This window comes from Callospermophilus lateralis, chromosome 1 (assembly GCF_048772815.1).
Source record: "Callospermophilus lateralis isolate mCalLat2 chromosome 1, mCalLat2.hap1, whole genome shotgun sequence".
Classification (NCBI taxonomy): domain Eukaryota; kingdom Metazoa; phylum Chordata; class Mammalia; order Rodentia; family Sciuridae; genus Callospermophilus; species Callospermophilus lateralis.
The window spans coordinates 26,908,174-26,934,743 of NC_135305.1; the positions used below are offsets into that span (position 1 = coordinate 26,908,174).

At 32.8% G+C, this 26,570-nt stretch overlaps 1 protein-coding gene and 1 pseudogene across 1 annotated transcript in view; one reads left to right on the plus strand and one right to left on the minus strand.

Annotated features, from left to right (window-relative positions):
* Nucleotides 1-26,570, plus strand: part of Znf804b (zinc finger protein 804B) — a 470,782-nt gene that overhangs the window by 119,234 nt on the left and 324,978 nt on the right. The window lies entirely within an intron of this gene.
* Nucleotides 19,519-20,866, minus strand: LOC143411751 (trifunctional enzyme subunit beta, mitochondrial pseudogene; annotated as a pseudogene).

A 26,570-nucleotide genomic window follows, 5' to 3' on the forward strand; every position in this document is an offset into this window, starting at 1 on the left:
TTTTTACACTGAGCATCAAAATGAGTTTCTCAACTAAGAGCTTAAGTGAGTTAAATGGAAAAACTGAGAAATCCCATATTATTAATGTCATTATTTTATTTGTAAAATTATAAGGAAAAATCATCAGTTAACAATTTTATTTGTCAAAGAATGGAGGAAAGCAAGAAGTCCTTTAATATAAGTGGACATACAAATAGTGATAAATCTATATAATGGAATATTATTCTGTGATCAAAAGAATTGGCTTATATCAAAGCCACAAAAAGACACTCAAGAAATTTAAATGCATTTTACTAAGTGAAAGAAATGAGTCTGAAGAGGGAGGTTTCACACCCTATTATTTCAATTCGATGACATTCTAGAAAAGGTAAACTTGTGGAAATGGAAAATAGATCTGTTTTCCAGCAATTTAGTAAAAAGAGAAGGTTGAATACTTCAAGCACAGAACAACTTTTTAGGGTATTGATATTATCCTATGTAATACCAAACTGATATATAAATGACACTATTTGTTTTTCAAACTTCTAATACTATAAAACACAAAACGTAAACCTTAACATATGCAATTACAATATTGGCTAGGAGGTTAAAATAGCAAAAGTAACCTAACTGTATTAAAATATATAAAGCAACCTCACTGAAGGAGATATAAAGTTTTGTTTTGTTTGAAGTTGTAAAATTTGCTTTTTTGAACATACTTCAGTAATTTTGGAAAAGAGTGAAGAGCATAAGACTAAAGGCAAAAGGAACCATACATACTTCCTATACTCTACTTGATAATGTTGTTTCCCACAATAGAAGAGGTTAACAATCCTGAAATCATTATACTTGTATGTGGAAACTAAACAAATAAATGGATGGAAGATGGTGTGACTCTTGTTTACTATTGTTGAAGTGGGAAGTTACAAAATAAGCAAGAAAAAAGGCTAAAATTAAATTTGTGATGCTGGATTACTGTTGGATACATCAACATGTCTTATTGTTTAGCTTAGTATTTATGGGGGGGAGAAACTAATGGATACATGGGATAGTGTTCACATATATATTTTCTAGCTTTGTTTCCAGAGGGGTGAGGGATACGTGGAGAGTCTCTGAACTATCTCAGTTTTGTTTCCAGAAGGCTTAGAAGCACTGATGACCATTAATAATAAGTACACTCCAAAACATGATATTGGTTTCTAATACCATCCTCCAAAAAAGGAAACCAAAGATCCTTAGAGAAATGCCTCATTTTAGCACTAGGGTAGGGCATATATAAGATGAGCCTGCAGAATATTATAGTACCAGAAAGTAAGGATAAGCTCAATAATCAAAACATTGAGGGTTGTCAAAGGTACACATTAGGCAACTGAAAGAACTCCCAATGGTCAAAGCTGGAACAATATAAGCAACAAAATTAACTATATTGGGTTATAACCAAAGGCATAAAATGAGAATCTAAGTGTCTGTATGGATATAAATTATTGAATAACTAGATGGGAGGAAGTAGACAGTTTCCCTTGCAGAATTCCAAATAATTTATCAAGATACTTATTATTTCAAGAATGAGGATTGTAACTTCTCATTTTTATGTGGACTTCAAGTAGCAATATAAAAGGCTGAGGGTAACTGTACTGTAGAGAAACCTGACAAATACTACCTTATCTAGGTGGTTAGCAATAGAAGATATTAATAGTATTTATCTTTAATATGATGTGCTGAGAATGTTTTTTTTTCTTTTCTCTAGTCTTCATCTCCAAAACCATATATAATCATGAGAAAAGACCTGAAGAGATTCAAGTTAAGTGTGGAACTTAGTTAATGATAATGACCAAGACTGGCTCATTATATGTGCCAAGTATAATGCTGATAATATGGGAACCTGGTAAGGGGTATGTGGAGAGTCTCTGAACTATCTCAGGAACTGTTCTGCAGTGTAAACTATTCCGAAGTGAAAAGCTTTTAAAACTGCACAGAAAATCAAAGGAATAATAAAACCACAGTTCAAGATGATGACTGTATCTAGCAGAGAAAGGGAAAGGAATGAGGCTCATGGAGGTTTCAAAACCAATGAGTGATATTTTATTAAGTGGGTAGGTGATGTTTATGTTTTCATTCTTATTTTTACACTTCTATGTACTTCACATAGTCTTTTGTTTGTATATTTTACACGTTTTTATAAACTAATAATTGCTTGAAGAAGAAATTATAGAAAGATGGAAAAAAATAAGGGCAGGTTTATAAGGGAGGGTTTTCTTGGAGTTAAGACATATTTATTTGGCCAGTGAAATAATTGGAATGCTATAGCTATAATTGATTTAGGAATTGAAGATGGGGTATGAAATAGCAATTATGTGTTGTGCCCAGTGCTTTACAAGAGGAAAGTTAGAGGGGTCATCTTTCAGAAGTGAGAAATTTATTTGGCAGGACATTTGAAAGGGTACACTCTGAGTATTGTGCATATTAATTCTCTTCATAAAAGAGAATAATAATGCTCATAGTGATAATAATAGTTACAATTATTTATGCCTATTATGAGTCAATCATAAATTGACTGCTTTCCAAGTCTTCTCAAAGGCTGTGCATAGAGAATTGATAATCAAGAGAGATGTTCAATAAACACTTATGCTGTTGTTAGTATTGATGTTAGTATTATTATTACTATGCAGACATAGTGGTAGAGTAAACAACACTGCCCTCTCAAAGTTATTGATGCACCAATTCCTAAAAGATGTGAAAGATATCTTTCATGGCATAAGAAACTTTGCAGATGTGATCAAACATCTTAAAATGGGAAAACTTTCCTGCATTATATAGGTGGGCAAAAAAAAAAAATCACACGGGTCCTTATAAGAGAGCTTTAGAAGGGTGAATGTCACCAAAAGTTGAGCTGATGGAGCTATAAGTTGAAGGACTGTGCCTCAAAGCCTGAGGAAATAACTATGAACACAGGTAAGCAGGAAGCTCCTACAACCTGGAAAAATGCAAGGTAACCGATTCTCCCCTTAAACCTCCAGAAGAACATAGCCCTGCTGGTGATACTTTGATTTCAGACTTCTGACCTCCAGAAATGTAATACGTACATGCTGTTTTGCACCAGTAAGTTTATGCTAATCTATTACAATGATAACAGGAAACTAAAACATCATGTCATGAACCCCTACCATAACTCTCTAAACTGAAACTCAGATTCCTTATTTTATAGACATAGTATTAGAGTCTTAGTCAAATTAAAAAAAAAATGCATTCACCTCTCTTAGCTGGACAGTGACAAAGCTGAGGTTTGAATTCAGCTCCTCTTCCTTTGAAGCCCATACTCTTCAGGCTGTACCACTCCCAGCCTAGTGCACTAACCCTCAAGCTAAGCTGCCTCAACAGGAGTCCTGCTCTATTCCTGGTTGGGCAAAGTTACCTAACAGTTTGGGAGACAATGATAATGCCATTTTGCCTCAAATTCTTAATAAACAAAATGGGTACAGTGAGAGTCCTTAATATACATTGTGGTCATGGGGGACCAAATCAGATAATCTAAGAAGGCAACAATACACCTTCATATCCACCAAAATAGTCGAAAGCCCTTTTAAAACCCAGAGTACTCAAAATTGAATTTATCACCCCAAATCTCAAACCTACCTTCTTATATCATCTCTTTGTTCTTATGGTGTCACCATCTACCTCATATTCTCTGAATCTCATCTGCCCCAACCTCCCATTGGAAATCTTCCCTTCCTGCTGCAAATACATATGTGAAGTCTAACTGTGCACATGTAAAATTATTGTCATGAAATTCAAATGTGGTCATTCCATCTCATGTGTGTGGTCACCTCCTTTCTTCACCAATCCAGAGGTCTCTTCTGTTGTTAATGATATTCTCCTCTTTAGGTCTTACCTTCTAGAAATCATTAAAGAATTCTAAAAACTAATTCAATTTATGGAAATTTACCTTTGCTTCTAAATGGTCCATGTGGCATCTCACTGCTGCTGCTGCTGGTGAGGCCTGGGTTGTTCTGTGCAATACACTCAGGCCTTTGCTAGTCTAGTTTCCGGCACAGGTGACAGGTAGCTGTGGCCTTCTGCCCCATGGTCGTAGCTAGTTCCACCATTTCACATATAATTCTCAGCTGCAGTTTCCTCAAACTGAACACACAGGAAAGAGTGGTGTACTGAATGCTTATAACCTTAATGACAATCTCTTGCAGAGCCGATCAACCCCCACCCTTAAGTTCCAGTTCTGTGCCCAGGTCAATAATACACACACACACACACCCCTCCCCACATCCCTAATTATAGTGAGTTACATTTTCACCAGATACCAACTTCATCCACAATGACATCATTTCTAATAGTTGTTCAATATACAAAGAAATCAATACTTCATTCTAATGATACTGGAAGTATTATTTTCAGAAAATCCAGATTATTTATATATGGTATCTTAGACAGGTTTTATTTTTTTCTCATATTTCCATGCACACCAAGAGATGTTAGAAAAGAACTGCTAAGAAAAAACAAGTAAATTGTCGTTTGAAATATTCTGAGGACAGTGGTTGTCTAGTCACCCTATTCAACTGCTCAAAATTAGGAAAATCTGCTGCAAGGTTACACAGTTGATGTGACTTGATGCTTCACCTGGCATGCTCTTTGACCTTGTTGCTCCATTGTGTTGCTCTGATCTCTCCTCTCAAAGCCAACTTCCTCTGATCCTCTTCTCTGCTATCTTCTTCATTTAAGCCAATAGCCCCTTTTGCCTTATTTCACTCCTACCCAGTCTTCCTGCCTCAGATTTTCCCTTTTCTGTTTGGTTCACTCCTTTGCAGTTCTCTTCAAAGCAAACAATGGATTATTTACTCTTTTGCTTAAATGTTTTTGGAAAATTTCTTATTAATTATGAGATCAATTTCAACCTATTTCAACCAATTCATTTATAATGTCCCCTAAAAATAAGCTGCAAAATAATTCTAGACTTTGTTCCCAACTTCAGTCATCAAATTTTACTGACATATGCATAAAATCCATCTGTCCAAAATATGTAGATTCTAATGAAGATCTGTTTTTTAAAAGGAAGAAAAAAATTTGAGTTCTTTCTACATTGCTGGCTTACATATTTTATGAGGTATAATTAACATATGGCTTTCATATGTAGATTAAGATGCATTCAGAATGAAACACTGAATGTTATGTGACAATAGGTATTATGAACCAGTATTTCTCAAAATTCAAATATCATGAATAGTATAATAAAACCTTGAACTTGTAACCTAAGGCCAAGTTTGACACTGCAGTTTTAGAGATCCAATTACTGAGATCCAATTAAAATATAGGTTTTAAAAATCCATTTTAGAGAAATAAAATTAGCTGATATACTTGCTTTACATGGGGAGGTTTGAATTTTGTTTTGATGTATATAATACGGCAACAATATAGTCTGTGAGTGAGCAAAGATGCATCCTGAAGAGATTTATTATACTCTAGAAAGTAGTTTAGGAAATAAAATAGTTATTTCAAACAACGATATGTGAATTTTAATATAATTGCTTGATATAGTCTATAAAGATTAATCCAAGCTAATTTATTAAAAAATAAGAAAACAGAGTAAATATGATACTGATTAACCAAGTTTTGTATGTCTTATGAAATATTTATGTCTCATTGTAAAATTCATCTCAGAAAATTTTGTTTTATTAATTGTTGTCGGTTTGTTGAAATGGACTCACATGTTGCCACTTTTGATAGTCAAGTAACTGAACTCACTCAGGTCTGTGTAGACGATGGAATGTTCTAGATAGATGTTGCTTAGACAACATGGGTCTGTAGTAGTTATATAATCATGTGCTTCTCCCTGACTTCTTACTTTTATCCTGACAAGGATCTTTTTGCACACAAGCTAAAATCCTATTGAAATTTCAAACTAAATAAATACAGGCAGTGTAATTTTTCTCTTGGTAATTACTGATTAATATTTTAATCCACTTCTGAACTATAAAGATTTGTTGTTACGTTGACAAGTGGAGTGAAGTTTATGATCAAAAAGCCTGTTTCTTAGTAGCCAGGCAGTTTTAAAAGGCCTTGAAAACTGCAAAATAGCAGCTTTCTACTGGAGGATCTGTTCTTCTAACTATAGAGCCAAAGCTCCATGACACTTCTGTTCAACTGAAGACTGTGCAACTCTGAGAAAATGTTAGAAAGGCAGTGACATCTGGGATCAGCAGAAAAGGATAAAGAATTATTTGGAAAAGGAACATTTCTTCATAACTTCCATCCTCGTGTTTCCTCCTCTCAATCAAAGCATCTACTTCAAATCTACTTCAATCTGCCTGCTGATAAGACATATATATATATATATATATATATATATATATATTTTTTTTTTTTTTTTCTTTCTTATGTAACAAATAAACTTTGCCTCTGGTTTAAATAAAATGAAGAATGTCCTTCAGGAAGGTGTTTTAAGTCGGATCAGACACTTATTCCTCAGAGTAAAGAAACAAATCAAATGCCTTCATGAGAGCCAGGCTCAAAGGCAAAGTAACAAGAACATAAGAAGGCAGAGCCTTGATGGGAGAAGGTGTGATTAAGAAAAGAAAATGAGGCAGAATAGGAAATATGCACGAGAGGCGCAGGTGACATATCTTTGAGACAGATTTAGATGAGTACAGGTAATCTATAGAAACAAATGTAAAACACCAATAGCTAAATGAACACAAGTTTAATTCTAAAGTAGGAGACATAACAGTTATTGTATTGCATCATAAAGGGATTTGCTGTAAAAAAAAGTATCATGTGACATGAAAATACATGTGATGAGACTATAGAAAAAATTAACATTAAAAGTACTAACAACTACAATAAACAGGTTCTTCCTCTGCTCTTGGTATAGTCTACCCAATGGAAGAAGGTTGATCCTTTAAAAATTAGTATCAAATCTTGTCACTCTTCAAGGGCTTCCCATTTCATTAAGAGTAAAATCACAGCCTTATATACACTATTTTGCCTGGTCAACTTTGACTGGCTTCTATTGTCCCAGGACCTCATTTTCTCTCCCCAAGAATCCCCAAGGCTAGCTTCTTATTCTCCTTCCAGTCTTTACTAATCAAAGTCAACTCTGAACAAGGCAGTGTAAGATAGAAAACTCCTTTGTTTCGTTGGATTTCCAACACATATAGAACTCTCTGTCTTTCTATAATTCTGAATACACTATTTTGTCTATTGCTGTCTGCCTGTCACCCTGCACAGGCCTGGCACATGGTAGGAATTTCATAGATATTTGGTGAATAAATGGAATAAGTGAGAGGATGAGCACTTATGATGAAGTATTAAATGAAGTATTCTCTACTTTTTATGCTTCTTTTGAAGACATAAAGGCATTATAAATGTTTAAGTCTATCCAGTCACCATGAATGTATAAACTTATAACACATAAAGCAGTAATTTTAAAAGCTTGAGTATAAATAAAGCCTTCTTCTGATATTAAAATCAATGTGTTTGGTACCATTTAAAAAAACGTGCCCAAATGATCCATGATATGACCCAACAAAGACGTGTTCAGGTAATGACAACCCTCCTTAACCTAAGTTCAGTGTGCATTTTTCTTTAGATTACTTTGATTGTTCAGCTAAGAAATGCAGCAATCGTTACACATGATGAACCATTCAAATATCTTAAAAACATATTTAAATGGAAATGAATAAAATATTTCATTTCTCTTACATCTTACTGATTCTAAAAAATGAAATACATTCAAAGATTTATGCAAGCCAATAACTTAAGAAATATTTTGAAATTAAAGGCTTTTTCAATGGGCACTATTTTTCATTTTTTTCTAGTAAATTTTAAATGATATTTTAACTAAATTGTTTATTCTAAAAGCATTTGTCAAGCATCTACTGTGTACAAGGCTTGTTGTAAATGTCAAGGAAAAAAGATTTTAAAATCCCTTTCTATTGAAGAGTGTACAATGTACTGCTTTGGGGGGTTTAGACAGACACATGAGCTAACATATATAGCATAAATTAATAACTCCTATAACTACAAAAAGGCAGTTATACAATGCCTTTTGTACTTTAGGTGGTCATCAGATTTTTCTTTCACCCCTATTAAATTAATGGTGATAATATATAGTACAGAAGAGTGCATGTTATCAATTGACCCATAGAAAAACTATATCCATTTGTACTGTTTGATGTTTACATCTGAGGTGAGCAGAAGTAAAATTAAGTTTAAAATAGCCATTCTGTGAGATTGTTCAAAAGCATTATAAATTTAATGATAAGCATTAGTAGAAATATATAATTTTCTATTTTCAATATAGCATTCATATACTCTATTTTAATTTGCTCTTTCAATTATTTCTGGCTTTTTCAGTCATCATCCAGACTTATTTCTTCATACTTAAAAAGGTGTAATCACATTGAATTAATGAAACTTTCTTCCAACTGAAAACCTATGAAAAATTGTATATTTTTAATATAGCTTATTAAAATTAGAGCTCAAGATTTTTTTTCCTTTTCAGTATTTCAAAGTTATCATTTCAATCTAAAAAAAAATAAGTTTGCTGGGCCAAATACATTAATTCCACTTAGTAATCTGGAATCTTGTTGTCTAAACATTAATGATTCATTTTATTATCTCAATTAGTGACAAATTTCAAGGGTTTTAATGATGTTTCTATAAAACTTACCATATCATGATATTAATGTTTGTTCTTCATTCAATAAAATGCCCCTCTATTATGAGCATAAATCAAAACTGAAAATTAGAAACAGCAAGAATCACGATTTGCCTTCTTCGTATATATTGTTTTAGGCTTAGCCAGGAGAAAGTATTTGTGATTGTATAGTTAGTTTTTTGTCTCCATTATCATCCACCCACATATTTATTTAAAGGGGGGGATAGTAGAGGATAGGAAAGGTAGCAGAATACAACAGTTACTAATATGGCATTATGTAAAAATGTGGATGTGTAACCGATGTGATTCTGCAATCTGTATTTGGGGTAAAAATGGGAGTTCATAACCCACTTGAATCTAATGTATGAAATAGGATATGTCAAGAGCTTTGTAATGTTTTGAACAACCAATAAAAAATAAATAAAAATAAAGTGGTTGTATAGACTAAACAGAGAGGAAGAGAGGGCAAAAAGAAGCTTTCCTGGGTTAGATTGTTGGTCTAAAAACACATTTTCAGGAGGGAAAGCTTGAAATTGTGTCCTTGAGTAAACTGGGCATTCAATACAGGTTTTTAATTGAAATAGAGTCTACAAAAATCCAATCTTTGAATTCACATAGTCTATCTGGTATTGATGGAATTATCATAATGAATACTTAGAGTTGTTTCATTCTGTAAGCTTTTACCATCTATCATAAATTGCTGGCCTCGATTAATACTAAAGACCAAAATTACATATTTTGAGTCTATATTCTTATTGTAATTTTAGAGCAAGATTCTTATAAAATATGATCAAAACAAAGCCATTTAGCTACTTTGATAAAGTCAACTAAGAACAAACAAGAACAAAACACAACCCCAGACAATATATGGTTAACTTTGGCATTTTAACTTTCATCGTGATTGAATGAATAGTTCTACATTGATCAATTTTCAAGTTAGATCCTTTCTCTTTAATTGGGAGGTCCAATGGACTTTTTGGTTAAGCATATCCCACATACTTATATGCAAAATTTTACTTTTGATTTCCTTAAGGTAGAATGGGATAACTGACTTTGATAAGAAGTCTTAAGATAGAATTCTAAGTTTTAATTATCCCAACAGAAAACATTTCCTAATTGTCTTCCACACGTCTATTTTGATAAGACTCTCTTATCAGCTCAAAGTATTCAAATTAATACTCTGAAACTCTCTTTTCTCATTCTAGTATATATTTACTTTTAAATTTAATTATATAATGCAAGAAAAGGGTAACTGGTGAATTAGTTGCGGGAATAGAAACTATTACTGATTGCAGATGCACATGACTCACTTTGGAGGAGCAAAAGCAAAGAGGCATTAGTTAATGTCTTTCTTGAATCAAATGCATTGCAAATGGGATTTTGGATCGAGTGATCATATTTTTCTGATAGCTGACCTATTTAAAAATCTCCATTTATTAGGAAGTAATAGTCTATTACTTTTCTATTTCAATATTATCAGTACTAAAAAGTAAATACATTTAAATACTAGTTTATAATTGAAGGCTTATTTAAATGCATGAAAGTATGACTGAATTCTTTTAAAACATGGATATGTGTTTATTTCTGAGTTTTGAGTCAAAATGAGAAGTAGTTGTAGTAAATTTCAAGACAGTATTTGCTATTTTTTCAGCACAAGTATAATAATGTAAATTTTCTGATCCAAGTGTGAGATGCCAGTTTATGATTTTAAAAATCATTTATATTTTGTGTATTAATAAACTTTTATTACTGCTGCTACTAAGAACAAAAACAAGAGTCTTAGTATTATAGCATTACTGTGTGCCGAGAGCTCTTTTAATTCTTAATAACTGTGAATGGAGTCTATTATTATGTCCATTTTATAGATGATAAAATTAAGATTCCAACATACTAATTAATTAGACCAAAGTTATAAGACCTTTAACTTTGTAAGTAGCAAAGGCAGTTTTAAAAACCAGGAAACTTGGACAGGGGTTATGGCTCAGTGGCAGAGCACTTGCCTAGCACATGTGAGGCACTGGGTTCTATCCTCAGCACCACATAAAAATAAGTAAAGGTATTGTGTCTATCTACAACTAAAATTTTTATATTAAAAACCCCCCAAACAGGAAACTTGGCTTTAGCTTCTACACTCGAAATCACTCCCTAAAACACATTTTTATGAAACATGAAAGTTAATCCCAAGAACTTGAATTTTAGCCTCATATTCTTGCCTGCCAAATCATTGTATTTGATAAGGTAAATTTTTAATCACCTAATACATAAATTCATGGTAACTGACTTAATTCAAGCAGTCAGAAATCAGTACGTTCAGTGGAAGAGGTAGTTTAATTTTTTTAAAACCGTATTGACTATTTGACTAAATTTGCTGGGACTACATGCAAAAACAGTCTTATTGTGAATTAGAAGCTTGGGAACAAGCATTCTTGCTGCGATTCCTCAGTTAGTCAGTTAATCAATAACATTTACTGAAAGCTCTCCAAGGGGTTAGGAAGGTAAAAAAGATATATAAGACATTTGGTCCCAGGTGCTGAAGTAATTACAATCTAGTAGGAAAATTGAATTCTTCATCTTCAAACATTTAGAACTGATGCTTTCTTTGTGATATTATTCTGAGATCTTTATTGTAGAGTAAAAATATTCTGAGATCTTTAAGATAGTTGAAGTATAATGGATATATGTGTTAGATCCTGGTTGTTTTCTTAGTGTGTGGTCCTGTTTTTCTTACAAATTTTTAGTTATTTCAAGAAAAATAATTGATGCTTGAATATTATAAATTGGAAAAATAGTACATATCACAGCTTCTCTTTCACAGATGGCTAAAAACAATATTAAGCTTTGGCAAGCACGTCTTTTATTATGAATAAATATTGAGAATGTGTTTCAAACTGTTCAAAAACACTCCTACCTTTGTTCATGTATTCATCCATTATTTTCAAAAAATAATTTTTGGAATTCTAGAAATCTTCAGAGTACATTTTTTCATTTTGAATGACTTTTTTTTTTTTTTTTTTTTTTTTTTTTTTTAGTGCTAATTTAATGTCCTTCAAACTCCACACCCCATTTGACTCTCGAGGAGACTTTTTGGAAAGGGGCACATTTTCACTCACTAAGAATGTCACATTATCAGATTTGCTCAGCATTAATTCAGGGTAGCATGATGGGAAGTTGATGCCATCTTCAGAACAGGGACCCTGTCTGCTATTGATGGCCTTCTTGCAGTTCAACTAGATGCTTCTATCTGAATAGTTTGTTTTTCTTAAAAAAAAAAAAAAAGTTATTGGGCTAGATGAGTTGTAAACTTCTATTATTTGAAATATTTATTGAGAAATATACCATCTCAGATGTATTCTATTCAAAGATTTAAGAAGTTACTATTTGAAATCAATTGATGGCTAAGCCTCTGGTGAGTACCACAAAGCCAGGTATCCTAGAACAGTTAGAGAACCCCAAACCTAATTTTTTCCTCCCTGTATTTCTTCAATCACAGTTTTCACTCTTAATTAGGAAAATGACTGATTTAAAAACATCCCCACTTGATGAAAAAGTATCTTTCCTCTTCTACATGAGGAGATTAATGAGGACAAAAATTGCTGTTTCTTTGAGTCTGGTAGGTGACTGTATTCAAATTGCTAATTATTTCCCTGCCCTGATGAGAAAGGACAGTGATGGCAGAGCTGAGTCACTAGAATGTGCTTCATTTGACTTCAGGAAGGTCTGGAAAGGCAGAAAATGGCAGGGAAGGCCATTAAATAAGTGGTTTTCTGTGTCATCTTCTTTCTCCTGAAATTAGAAAGCCGACTTCATTTTATTTCCTAGTAAATATTCCAATGCCAGGGTAAGCTCATGTTTTGTTATTAACTTAAGTCATTCACCAATTTGCTTGTTCAACTTTCTCTAATTCGGGAGATTTTATGTTGCACAGGCTTGGAGTTCTCCTGATTGCCTTGTTAATGCTCTTATTCCCTAGCAATCGATTTAGTTTGATTGATATTTGTTATGCAGCCTAGTAAGTTCCTTTCACTTGAATTTCATTTACAGGTTCCTTTTTCCCTTAACTTCCATAGCAATCAATTTGACTTGATTGCTATTTACTTCCTGACCAGATATCACAAGACTGCTTAAGTGTGCTAATTACGTTCTTGTCTGCATGCAAATTTGATTTTACTAACATATTTCATATTTCTATTATAAAATGTCTCCATGTAAATAATTGCTCCTTTAATTCAGGTTTTATGCATTTGCAGTCAATATAGACAATGGTTTAAATTTCTATTTGTTTATTTCTTACTTGGAATATAAACAGATACTATAATTATTAGCATAGGATACATTATAGCCCTTATAAAAAAAAAGAAGAAGTCCTCACTAGATTAAGAAACATAGGGAAAACAAGTGAGTTGGCAGATATAGATAGACTGTTGAGACAGCCTTAGGCTCTCTCAGAACACAGCAGGCTTAACCTGCACATCAGGTTTATCTCTTACCATTGTGAATTTTTAAAAATAAACTAGGTCACTGAAAAATGTTCTCTGTTTCTGAAAGTAATTTCAAACAGCATTGATAAACTGAATAATCTCCTTAGTATTGCAGAGAGTCTGAAGCAAAGGTCCCTCAATTTAAATTGCTTCAAGGTGAAGTAGAAACTTCTTTGGAATGCCACATTTCTAATAGTTCTCAGAAATGTGATTAGATATCTATTAGATTAGAAAACACTTTACTTAATTCTGTGAACAGTCACGCTCACTTGAATAATTACTTTAATACGTAAATAACCCTGGAATGTCTTAAAAACCTGGAAAATTAATTTTCCCAGGGGACCCATTAAGTGGCTGGTAAATAGATGCTCACTGAATGTAGATAAACTGTTCTCAGATCTATTTTACAATTTCAGAGACTCAAGCTGTGAATCTTTGCACTTTCTCCATATTTAGGTGAGAATATGCTTCATCTGCTTTCTACCTTAAACAGACTGTTGTATAATTCTTCCTTCTGCTCAATATTTATAAAGACTAGATCCAATACAAGTGTTGATGGAAGAATCCTAAGTGAAGCTGTTCTGCAAAATAAAAGTGGTGTGTCTACATCTGGCAGTACTATCGGCAGTTGTGAAAATTCACAATATTTCCTAGCAAGTCTTTGTGCATGCCTGAGTGTGCAGGTATCATATGGATAACACATTTCAAACACAGAAGAGTCGACTCTCATATCATTAAAAATAAATTGAAATAGAAGCAATAGGTTAGCCAACATTTGCATTATAAAATTACAAAGGCAGGTCATAAAATCTTGGGAAATTTAGAGGATGTAACTTGTGGTTTCAGTTTAGGTCCTGAAGAAATTGTGGATGCTTGGGTATAAAAGAAGGAAACAGTCCCACGATGTTTGGGGAAATTATATCTGTAGACAGAGATTAAAATGAGCACAGGAGTCTTAAAGTAGTTTATATAAGTGTGAAACAACACTTGCAAAGTTCAGAATCATAGCTACAGTATTACCTTAGTAGGCAGTAAATTGCTTCTCTTCTAACTTAAGCTTTATAGTATCTGAATATTTCTTGCTTCTTTACCCATATGATGGCTACATTCTACTATGCCATTTTTTTCTTTAAGACCTATCATAAATACACATCTCAATCTATATAGTATATCCCATTATATGTAATGTTAATATATATTTCACTTTTTGTCCACTAAATATACAAGCTTATACCACCATCTCTTTCTGATTTTCACTCAGCAATATAGAAAGAAAGCTCTTAAGTGCTTAGTTTTATGAGTTGTTTTGTTAATGTTGTTGTTTTGTTGGGGATTGAACCCCAGGGCACATAACTACTCAGCCACATCCCCAGCCTTTTTAAAATAATGTTTTATTTAGAGAGGGGATATCACTAAGCTGCCTAGGGCCTGTCTAAGTTGCTGAGGCTGGCTTTGAACTTGTGATCCTCCTGCCTCAGCCTCCTGAGCCAATGGGATTACAGGTGTGTGCCTCCACATGCAGTTAGTTTTATGAGTTTTGATGATTATATACACCAGTATAACCACACTCAGACAAAGATTAGATTTACATCACTCTAGAATATTCCTTTGCATACTTTTTAAGTTAACTCCCTATTTCCTTTCTGAATTCTATTGTTATAGAGTAATTGCTCTGGATATATATATATATATATCAGTATGAATATAATACGTATCTTAGTGTATGTATAATATATATCTTAGTGTATGTTTGTGTGTATACAGACACACACACATATATTACTCAGTATTTGGTGTGTATATGTCTAGTTTCTTTTAAACAACATCTCTTATGTTCACTCTTTTTGTGTCTTTTAGTTTGTTTTTGTGCATTTCAAACATAATATCCTTATCCATCTTCACGTCACACATTCATGCTGTTTTCAATTAGAAAATATTTGATGTATGTTAAGTTTATATGAAATCACAAAAACAGTTCTCAAAAGGGATCAGATATTGTTCTCTCCCACCAGAGATGTGTGAGTTCCTGCTGTTCACCCATCCTTGTCAGCATTTGCTATTAGTCGTTTTTACTAAAGCCTATTTATTTAATTGCATTTCCCTGATGACCACATGTTGAGTACTTTGACATGTTCTTCTTCATCACTAGTATATTGTCTTTGTGAAATATTTGTTCAACTTTTTAGTCTATCTTTAATTGGGTCGTTTATCTTTCCACTGTTGATTTTTGAGTTCTTTATATAATCTGGATATAATTCTCTGTGTCATATGTATATGTGTGTATATAAATGTAATGTATTTCCCAATCTGTGGCATGTCTATTTATTCTTCCTTAATGTTGTTTCTTGGTGACAATAAATTTTTAATTTTGATGAAGTACAGTTTATTATGTTATTTCATCATGGCTAACATTTTGTATGTCTTCTTTAAAGGGTCCTGATTGACAGTATGGCACAGATTTAATGTCCTATGTTTTTTTTTTTTTTTCTGGAAGATTTTAGTTTTGACTTTACATTTTGCCTATGTCCATCTCAGATTAGTTTTTGTATATGAAAGTACATAAACGTCAAACTGTATTTTTCTCCAAAGTTTATTTAACTCCATTAATCCTTGTGGGCTTTTTATTTTTTAAAGTAAATTTGTTAATAATTTCTTTATTCTTCATGTTAGTCAACTTTTCACATAAAAGCCTTGCCATCTCAATATGGTTGTAAACATGTAAGGCCATGACTCTTTTATTTCTTTTCATCTTTCCTTCTTATGTGAGTTTATATAGGAGATTTTTGCTTTTCTTTGTAAAGACTATATTTGAAATGATGATTCCTAATTCTTTGCCTATTAATATTATTATTAATACTATTAGGCTTAAAGTGGCTAATGTTACTTTCCTAGATATTTATATATGGATCATAATTTCTAATAAAAGTTATAGGTTGAACAAGTGGAGACAACCACAAAAAAAGGGAAGTATTTCATAGTGGAGTAAGGAGGGAGATCATGGGAAGATTAGATGAATTCTAGATAGGGAAGATGGGTGGGAGGGAAAAGGAGGGGGAAGAGGATTAACAAGGATGGTGGAATGTGATGGGCATCATTATACAAAGTACATGTATGAAGATTTGAATTTGAGGCCAACATACCTTATATACAAACAGAGATATGAAAAACTGTGGTGTATATGTGTATTAAGAATTGTAATGCAAAAAAAGAGTACATGTATAATGACATAAGTTGGTGTGAACATACTGTATGTACAGTGATACGAAAAATAGTGCTCTATATGTGTAATAAGGATTGTAATGAAAAAAAATTTAAAAGGGTAGTATTTTTTAGATGCTGTCTCTCACATGAAATTCTTCAGATTGAGATTGGTCTTGATTTTTCAGAACATTATGCAAGGTTGTTTGGAGTATCAATACTACCACAGGTAGTTTTGTGGGCAGTGAGAACAGTGTTACCCTTTTAGTTATCCAAAAGGAGAGGATTCCTAGGATGGCAAAAGATTGTGTCTGGTGAAGTCATTTCAGTGCTTTGATTATATATATTGTTGATTATTTAACTTTCATTTTTTTTGAATGATTCTTGAAAGCTGAGATTGGAATATAAGGAATTAATGAAGTCACTGAAATATTTAAACATTATAGCATATATACAGTATAATATATAATATAGTACATATATATAACATATAATGTATTTGGGAAAATTTATTATTTAAATATTTCTGGAGAGGACACAACAAGCAGTATATTTCTATTCTTTGAGGGCTTAGAATTAGATGTTATTTTAAGCATCATCTGCACTTTTGAACAGTGAATTGTCCTCTTGTCTACACCATACAAGTGGATTTGCTGATAAAACCATTTAGTTAACTGTCAAAAGTGGTAATACTTATAGCAAAAATAGTGAAAGTAACCTGCTTTTCAAGATGCCCAACTTCACTTTCCTGACTGCCTGAGAGTCACTAAGAGGCAGTGACATTGTAGTGTTGCTAAAATGGCAGGCTAGGAGTACAGCTGAGTCAGCCAAACTGAAGACTCTCCTTAAGGGGAAACTGACCCCAAAGCACTCATTGTAGTTGAGGGCTGGGTTCTTGGAAAAAGTCTTCCTGATGCCACCAACTGTGCTGGACAGGCTGCTGAAGAGGAGGTGAGTTTGAACATAGATGCTGGGCTCATTTATTCCTTTACAATTTCCCTTACATGAGTTCCTCTTTGAATTCAGGATTTCGGTTAACTAGCAGTGACAACCACAAATTTGAAATTAGAAATGCATCTTCCCTCATGGAAACCATGTCGAGGATTTAGTCTAGTCCAGGACAATATAAAATGACTTAAAGAGATGACTTCGTAGAATTTTTTTGTTACTTGGGCCTGTGTTTTCTATCCATTCTCTACCATCATGTACTTTTCCCCCCACTTCACTACTGTCCTTGCTAACACTCTCTCTAGTTATAAAATGAGGAATGTGTGGCTTAAGGAAGTTTTCTTTCCTGAGGACAATTGATCAATACCAAAAGTGGAACTACGATATTTTGCTCTTAGCCAGTTCCTGATCTTTCTCAGATGTTAACACTTCCCTCTGCCTGCTAAACTACTAGTGTGGTAACTGGTAAAATCATACACACAAATAATGCTCTGAAAATGTGGAATTTTTGTTTCTTTATATAATTCACTTATATGGTAAGTTTTCATTTCTACACTTCACATTTAAGCTATATGGAAACATATATGCATAAATAAAAAATGGAGGTCGCACATTTTGAAAATTTCAAAGGCATTGTCAAAATGTGGACTATGCTTATTTTAGTTTTAATATGTCTTTGGTTTGCTTATTATGTAATTTAAAATATAAATCTAGGGATTGAGCAGAATGCAATATTAAATTATCATATTAAATGCTGCTTCTATTAGTTTGAATTTAAAATGTGTCCAATTTGAAAACTTATTTCTTAGTACATGGGTTCATATTTAATTCAAGGTTCATATTTAATTCTTAAAATCTAAAACAGCATACATCACCTTATTTCTCCCCAATCTGTTTTACCAAACAGCTATTCTTTATTAAGCTGTGAGCATGAGTTTTATTGGAGCTACTATACCAAGCAAGAAATATTATTTGTACACATTAAGTACCATTTTGATATTATTCAAGTATTAATATAGTTTTGTTTAACATTAATGGGAGTTTCTTATACTACTTATTTTTATTTTAATAGCACAATATCCTGACAATATAAACATTTTCAAGATATACTACCTGTGCTAGACAGTGCCGATAATTAGTATTGACTTCTGAATTCTAAATTCCCAAGATACAAACAAAATCAGGGACATATTTAAACTATCAGAGGTTATGCATGAAATGCTCCAGAAAAAAAATGTCCTCAGTAGAGATTATGTTCTACCTTAACTACAAAGTTTAAAATGAGTACACATTATGAATAAATTACATAGCTAAACCTAATGGCTGAGATAGCCTTTGCTTTTATAAATGAAAGGAAAGTAATGAAACAAAATTATAGTAGGTATTTATTTTGAATTAACTTTAGAAATAGATTTTGTTTTTACTTCATACTTCTCTTTTATGGTTAGGACCTTGTAGAAGTTGTACCCTGAAGGGTAGGTTAGTGGACACTGAATTATTTTCAATGGGTATAGCTTGACAATATGATCAAGAAAAAATTTCTATGAAAATTTACATATAGTATTATTTTGGATATGGAGAAGTATAAAAAGGATGTGTATATTTAATTATTATTTATTTATGACATAAGTGTATTTAAAATCATATATTCAAACACACTATTAAGGAATTTTTACCCTAAACTACAACAAGGGTTTTTTCCCCCCAATATACCTCTACCTTTTAAGGTTGACCAACATGATATATATATAGTTTAAATTTTCAGTGATGTTTAGATTATAAATCATTTTTCTATAACTAGTTAATTAAGAAACATTGGTTTGTAATTTAGAGAAAACACTTATCTTTGGACACAAAAAGAATAAATGTAACTTGAAAATGTTACAAAGATATTTCCAGATCTCAGCTAACCTCTTTCTCAAATTGCCACCACTCTTATTCTTTAATGACAGTAGGGATCAAAAACGAATGCTTATTCTGGGAATTTAGAAGTCCCTGAAAGAGCAGTGTACAATGATTCCTGAAAAGCTCAGAACACTGCCTTAATTGCAAAGTATTTAACAGAAGGCCACAGATGTTGTTTTGGTAAAAGGAAGAGGGGACTAAAGTTGTCATTTAGTAATACATTGAAATGGCACTGCCTAATGTGAGGGTTGCACAGATCAGGTCACCTCCTCTGGATAGATTAGATTATTTTTGGACAAGCTTCCATTATCATAGCATGGCATGGCCCTGTCCCCCAGGCAGACACTAAGCCATACTAGCTTCCTGCAATCTGTTAGTCTCTGTTATGACCAACCAACAATCTGTGGCTCCAAATGGGTGTCTGAGGGACAGTGATACACCCAGTTACTAAACTTCCCCAAAGGAAGCAACCCAATGTTCTGGTTCCTACTCATGAAATTTTGTACAAATCGATCAGAATCCATTGCTTCAAAATTAGTCAAAATCTGATCTGTGGAGGCCTTCTGAAATTCAAAAGCATCCATATTTTTCATTGGTAATACTTCTGTTTCTGGATCTTTTGGAGTAGTATATATTGATCTAAAAAAAGTTGATGTTTGGATAATGGAACACATATACAAAGTCTCAAATATGCATTTGGTTTATAACCTCTAGCCACACCATTGTCCTCTGCCAAGTTGTCCTCGGTTCAGTGTTGCAGAAATGCCATTGGAGAGTAAAGAAGAATTTGCAGCTGTCACTACCATGCTTAACGAAGGCAGGTTTGGCCATATGCTCTGGTGAAGAAGGACAGGCACCATTATCTTTGGTAACTATCTCTTCCTGATACTTTGAAGGGTAGAATATCAAAAAGGAATAATTTATCCTGTGCTTTCCTCTGCCAGACTGTGAGAATGGAGCACATGTTCTCCTTATTCTAGTCAAAAAACAACCCAAGCACCAGCCAGTTGGTCTTCAGAGTAGTCTTTGGTCTTATTGGTGGAGAATATGTCTGCTGTAGTGACTTCAGGTAATAGGAAATTCAATCTGAATATAGAAAATAAAGGCAGTTGCTAACCCAGACTCTTGGCTTTATTGAGACCAATTTTCATTTCCTTCATTTTACTTGAGTGATGGATAGGGACATTCGACATTAATTTAACACTCCCAGTCATTACCACATCATGTTGGCCAGAAGTAATCAGGCCAATAGTCATGGTCATGACTTGGATCAAAGGGATGCAAGCCATGGTTACAGTGTGAGTAAGAGTCTTGGCAAAGAAGCCAGTCCCAAGGCAGACTCCCTAGTCACATTCATCGTTTTTACTTCCTGAATAACTGTGCCAAAGATGATATAATCAAAAACTTACTTTGGGACATTGGTTTGATGTAACAAACCTGAAAGTGCTGCTCTTGCCAAAACATGTGGCATCAGATCTGTATATAAAGCGTCCTTTGCAAAAATGGAATGCGAACATCATCTACCACAATATTTTTTAATATTGTTTGGGTTTGGCTAACATTTCCTTTGCTTTGGTCTGGACAGGGTAGCTTGTAGCTGAAATTAACAGCTTGGGGGTCTTAAACAAAATCTGAAGGTCCAATCTACTGCCTTGGGAAGTGTTTTAAAAGTATAAGTCAATATGGAAGTCATTGTGAAATCTTAAATTGTGTCTTCTCAGGCTCCTGCTTCTGGCAAGGTTCAGTTCTGACTGACAAGCCTCAATGGGACCATGGGGCAGTTTCTCTACAAAAGGTTAAGCTAGTAAATAGTTTAAAGCTAATTCAAGTGGATTCTGTAACATGTATTTGCAATGTATACATTTAAGATCTTAAATCATCTTAATTTTTTATTATCAACAAAGCAACCTATTTTTGTGAGTTTAAAAGATATTAATCATATAAAATGAAAACTCTTCATGGTAAGTTCCTGAGATATTTTTGTTTCAAAGACCATTTTAATATTGGGAGGAAGACTATGGAAGCCTATTGAGTTTATGTGTTCTATTATTTATTTTAAACCTTAATATATAGAATTAGATTCCTGCTTCTTTATGGGTAGGTTGCCTTGGATATTGGTCAATATATGAAGGGCTCAGATTTTCAAAAACTCACTGAATAGGTATGAATGAATCTTAAATTTTTGAAAAATGCTTATGTAATAATACAAATTAGATTATATGACATTTTCTGTGGCTATTATTTCTGTCACAGTAGCATTGAAATGTTAAACTCAGTTCTTAAGCAACACTTAGTGATTCTACATTAAGAAACAGAATACATTTTCAGAGAGATTTTGTATTATGAAGCCTCGACATCTACCCCAGATTTTAGAAATGTGTTGTATGGTTTTGAAAGGAAAATAATGTCACTTTTGTTGAGGTTATGTGTGTTTTTATGAATTTTTGTAACAGGTTGTTTAATGTTTGTGGTAGAATATGATTTGTTGAAATATGCAGACACACATTTTTTACCTAACAAAACTAGCTGAAATATAATGTACCTATTTAAAATTTAATATTTAAGTGATCTGAACTCATCAAATTCAGTAGTGCAAAGGCTATACATGCACATGTTGGAACTAATGAGGAAAATAAGGAGTTTACAGGAAAGGCAGTTGAATATTTGTCTTATAGCCTACAGTTGTGCACAGTTTTTTTTTTTTTTTTGTCTAGCATACTATTTGAGTCAAGTTCAAGTAAGTGATTCAACAGCTTCCTCTTTTAAAGTGTATCTGTAGAATCAGGAGATCAAATTGCCTCTCTATCAGAATGGAGAACCATCTATTATGCCCTTATATACATTTCAAACATTTCTAGATCAGAATAATGATTATGAGGTATTTTATTTTATATTCATGCACATTATACTAAGATTGGCAGGATAAATGGAATGGTGTTAAATTTTGATGTTATAGTACACAAAAGTGGGGGATTGATAGTTTGTTGCCACATGGCACTAATAATATTGCTCCTAAAATCCAAAGCCACTGTTCCCATTCTATTTTAATCCAAAGACAAAAAATTGTGAGCAAATTGAAGTAAATAAGAAGTAATAAAATTGATAATTGTTCTTATTTTATAGGTAGATGAAGAAGTAAATAAGAGAACTCAAAATTAGTCAATATCTGAAAGAGAGGGAAGAACTATTTAAGGAAATAAATTATTAAGGTTTATCCAGAAATAACAAAAATATATTAAAAATATGTAGTCATTATTATTAGCAAAAACTACCTTGGTAATGGAACTTGAGCAATAAGAGAATAATCTCTCATGGAAAGATAATAGAATTTCTGTTAGAGCATTTTGCAGTGCTAATGTGTTGCAGAAAAGACAAGACAAGCAGTTAGTGAATCTTTGTTCCATTTTCCATAGTACAGTAAATCCTATTAAAGAAACATAAGAATCCACTGACATGTGCTTTAAAGAATATATAATAATGTATTAGAATTATTGGTGCTATTTGAATTATACAAACTATTTGTAGGTTTTTTTTTTGATTCAGTTAAATTATAATTAGAAGATGTTAGATCTGTATTCAGTAGCATCACCAATTCACTTAAGGGACATCTGTTACATTAAATTTCACAGCTTTTTTTGCAACAGTTATTGTTTTCTGATGAGCAGAAATGAGAAGAATCTTGTTTCACTTGCATCTTTAATTTTAAACATTTGAAGCAAATGTTTATATTACAATAAATTTAGACAATATGGTTTAAAATCTCAATATACAAATTAATTATATGCTATCACTCATGTCTCTATATATTCAAAAGTCAATGGAAATAGTGGTACCGTTCTCAAATTTTACATAGCAGTTTGCAGAATGGAACATAGACTTGTATACATATTTGTGAGTCAATATGTATATTAAGGTTTTATTTTTATAAAATGCTCCATGGCATCAGTGTCCAAACTCTGTGGGGGAAAAAAAAAGTTTCTTCCTGATTCTATAATAAAATGAGGTAGTGTTGCCAGTGATCTTGGATGTATGCACATTTGTGTTTATAGTAAATTCTTTAATTTCTTATATGCAAAGTGGAAAGCAATTGAAACACATCAGAGGAATATGTTGTATTCATCAGTAAAAGGCAAATGGAAAGGATGACAATTTTAGTTGATTTTGTCCTGGAAAATAAAGTTGTAATTTATTTGGGGAGGCATTACTCAGCTTTCAAACTTCAATCATATTATTTATTATTGATGGATACATTATATTTCTCTTTAGAGCTGCATTTTTAACAGAGGAGGCATCATGATTAGCTGCATATCCATATTCTTCTTACTGTGCTGGGGTATCTTGGATAGATCTAAAGCTTATTCTTATAAACTGTTCATGCTTTTCGTCATATTTGTTTACCAAAAAGTGTAGTGAAAATAAAATTTCCTCAAGTAATTGAGATTTAATTACTTGGTAATATGAAACATTCATTTATTAGAGCAGAAACAAGCAGAAATTTTATGACACATGAGGGAATGGAATTCAGGCTCAATTGTTAACCAGAAAATGATGTGGAACTCTGAAATAAATGAGTACTGTTAGACTATGCATCAAGAGAGATGTCTTCTTAAAGCAAGATATTTTAGCATGTATTTGGTTCCTTCCAAAGGAAGCACTCACCATTAAAATAAAATTTAGTATTATTCTAAATATATACATGGCACGAGAGTAAGTTTTTTTTTAAAGTATTTGTTATGTTGGCTCACAAGTAGCCATATTTTTTATTTGTGAGATTTCAAAAGTATACACAGAATTTAAGTAGTTTTAGTGTAGTCTGTTTTCTGTGGTCCTAGACTGACTCAGAATCTATGATCCACATTCATTGCTATGGTAAAATAACTTAAACTGCAAAAGTAACAGATTTCCCTGAATAATAATTCTGATTAACAACCTAAATTCTGAGATGGGCCTGATTCTAAATGTCAGTCATGACCTCCTGTATCCTAATAATTACACAGTTCAGTAGAGAAGAAAAGTAGTTGAATTTGTACTCAGACATGTGTTAAGTGCAGAAGCCACCAGAGGTGAAGGTCTATCCTTCAAAGCAGTTCAAAAGAGAAAACATCCAAGAGCTCTAAGCCTGCATATTACGAAGAAGGCTTGGCAGATATAAGAGAGTAATTTTCTATGTATCCACTTCAAGCATAGGAAAGATAATGTTAATTCTCATCCCTGAAATATAACCACATTAAATCCTGGAATTTAGTACAGGAAATTAAAAAAAAAAACTGTTTAACTTATAGAACTACTTTTAAAAATAATCATAATTTAGAACTCTCTTTAGTAATCATATGGTGGTTTACAAAGTATAGTCTATATAATTTTACTGTTATTAAAAATAAATTGAGGGCTGGGGATGTGGCTCAAGCAGTAGCCACATCCTGGCCTGGCGTGCGCGGGGCGCTGGGTTCGATCCTCAGCACCACATAAAAATAAAATAAAGATGTTGTGTCCACCGAAAACTAAAAAATAAATATTAAAAAAATTCTCTCTCTCTCTTAAAAAAAAGAAATTGACCCCTTTTTATAGTATTAAGTTTGTTAAATTGGAATCACATTAGAGAGTATGTTATTACAAATACTAACGACATTCACCATGACTTTCAAGACAGATGCAGCATCTCCCTACCTACAACCCTTTTGATCTGGTGGGGAAGGTAGGGTTTTGTGTGACTGAGAGATAAATGAGCTAGATTGCAGATCTTTGTGGCAACTGGACCGAAGGTTTATTTTCATAATGTGGTATCTGATAGACTCTTTCCAGATATGTGTTTATTTCTCTACACTGTTCTAAAATGTGTACAAGACTGTTTGTAAAACTATGTCAACTGTAGAAGAAAAAGTGCTTAAAGAAATCTTGTGAAGGTGGAAAGATGTTAACAATTAGAGTGAAGCAGGGAGTGAAGTCAGTAGATCAAGTGCAAGCTGCCAGAGCAGGTGCTTTGGCTGGAGATGAGCCTTACATAGACTCTCAGGTCTCCAGGAAACAATGTAGACAAGAAACAGGATAAGATTTTTTTAATTCCACATATTAAATAAAAATAAAACAGTTGTCTTGGCATTCTGGAACACAAGAATTATTTCTCTTAGGGACCTGATATAAAGGGAACTATAACTTTAATAAAATTTCAGCAACATTCTTACCAGACATATGCTCCATATGTTCACATGACAAGAGATCAAATTATTCCAACCTTACAGCAAATTAACTGAAAGGTGAAAAATATGTAACCATACACTCCATAAAACATTTTAATCCTTCCTCTCAATGTTACATAATAAAGATTTATATTGCATTTGTTGCCATGAATTTTAAAACAAATACCACATGAATATGGTGTATTTAAACTATTTCCTATGGGACATGGACATTTAAGTTTATTAATAATTGAAATTTGTTTATACCAGTTTATATGGAGATTCCAATGAGTAAAGTACATTTTATATACATGTAAAGTATTTATAACAATCCCCTAATATTGATGTATGATTTTTTTAAATAAATATGTTAGACAGACCTTTCAGTTAGATTTAGAGAGCAGCTAATTGAATCACATATATTTTCTCTCATACCTAGTTCTTAATTATAATATCCTGTAGTGCTATTTAAAAAAAAAAGAATTTCAGGATTTACCACACATCTGTTGAATCTAAATCTACTTAGAGGAAGTTGAGTGTGGGTGTCCCAGGCAGTATGAAAAAGTTGGAAAGAAAAGAATTCGAAAACTAATATTTAAATAAATCTCTAAGAGATTTAGGTGATGTAAAAATATAGATCACTTTCTAGTGTAAAACTCATTTTATAGATACAAAAACTAATTCATTCATTTATGTGTTCATTTATTTAGCATTTCAATGGGGACATTTAATTTTCTGAGCATAATTAAATTAAAAAAAATAGATGTAGTTCCTATCTGTGTTATGGTTTGGATGTCGGGTGTCCACAAAAACTTACATGTGAGACAATGCAAGAAGGTATGGAGGAGAAATGATGGGATTATAGCCTTAGCATAATTAGTGTATTAATCCATGATGGAATTAACAGAGTTGTAACTAAAGGCAGGTGGGGTGTGGCTGGAGGAATTGGTTCATTTGGGGCATGGCTATGGGGTATATATTTTGCATTTGGTACATGGAGTCTCTTTCTTTCTCTCTGCTTTCTGATCACCATGTGAGCTGTTCCCTCTGACTTATTCTTCCACCAAGATGTTTTACCTCACTTCAAGCCTGGAAAAATGGAGACTTCTAAAACCATAAGCCTCCAAATAAACTTTTCCTCCTCTACAATTGTTTTGGTCAGATCCTTTAGTCACAGCAACGAAGAAAGCTGACTAAAATAATCTGCCAGGACTTTACAAC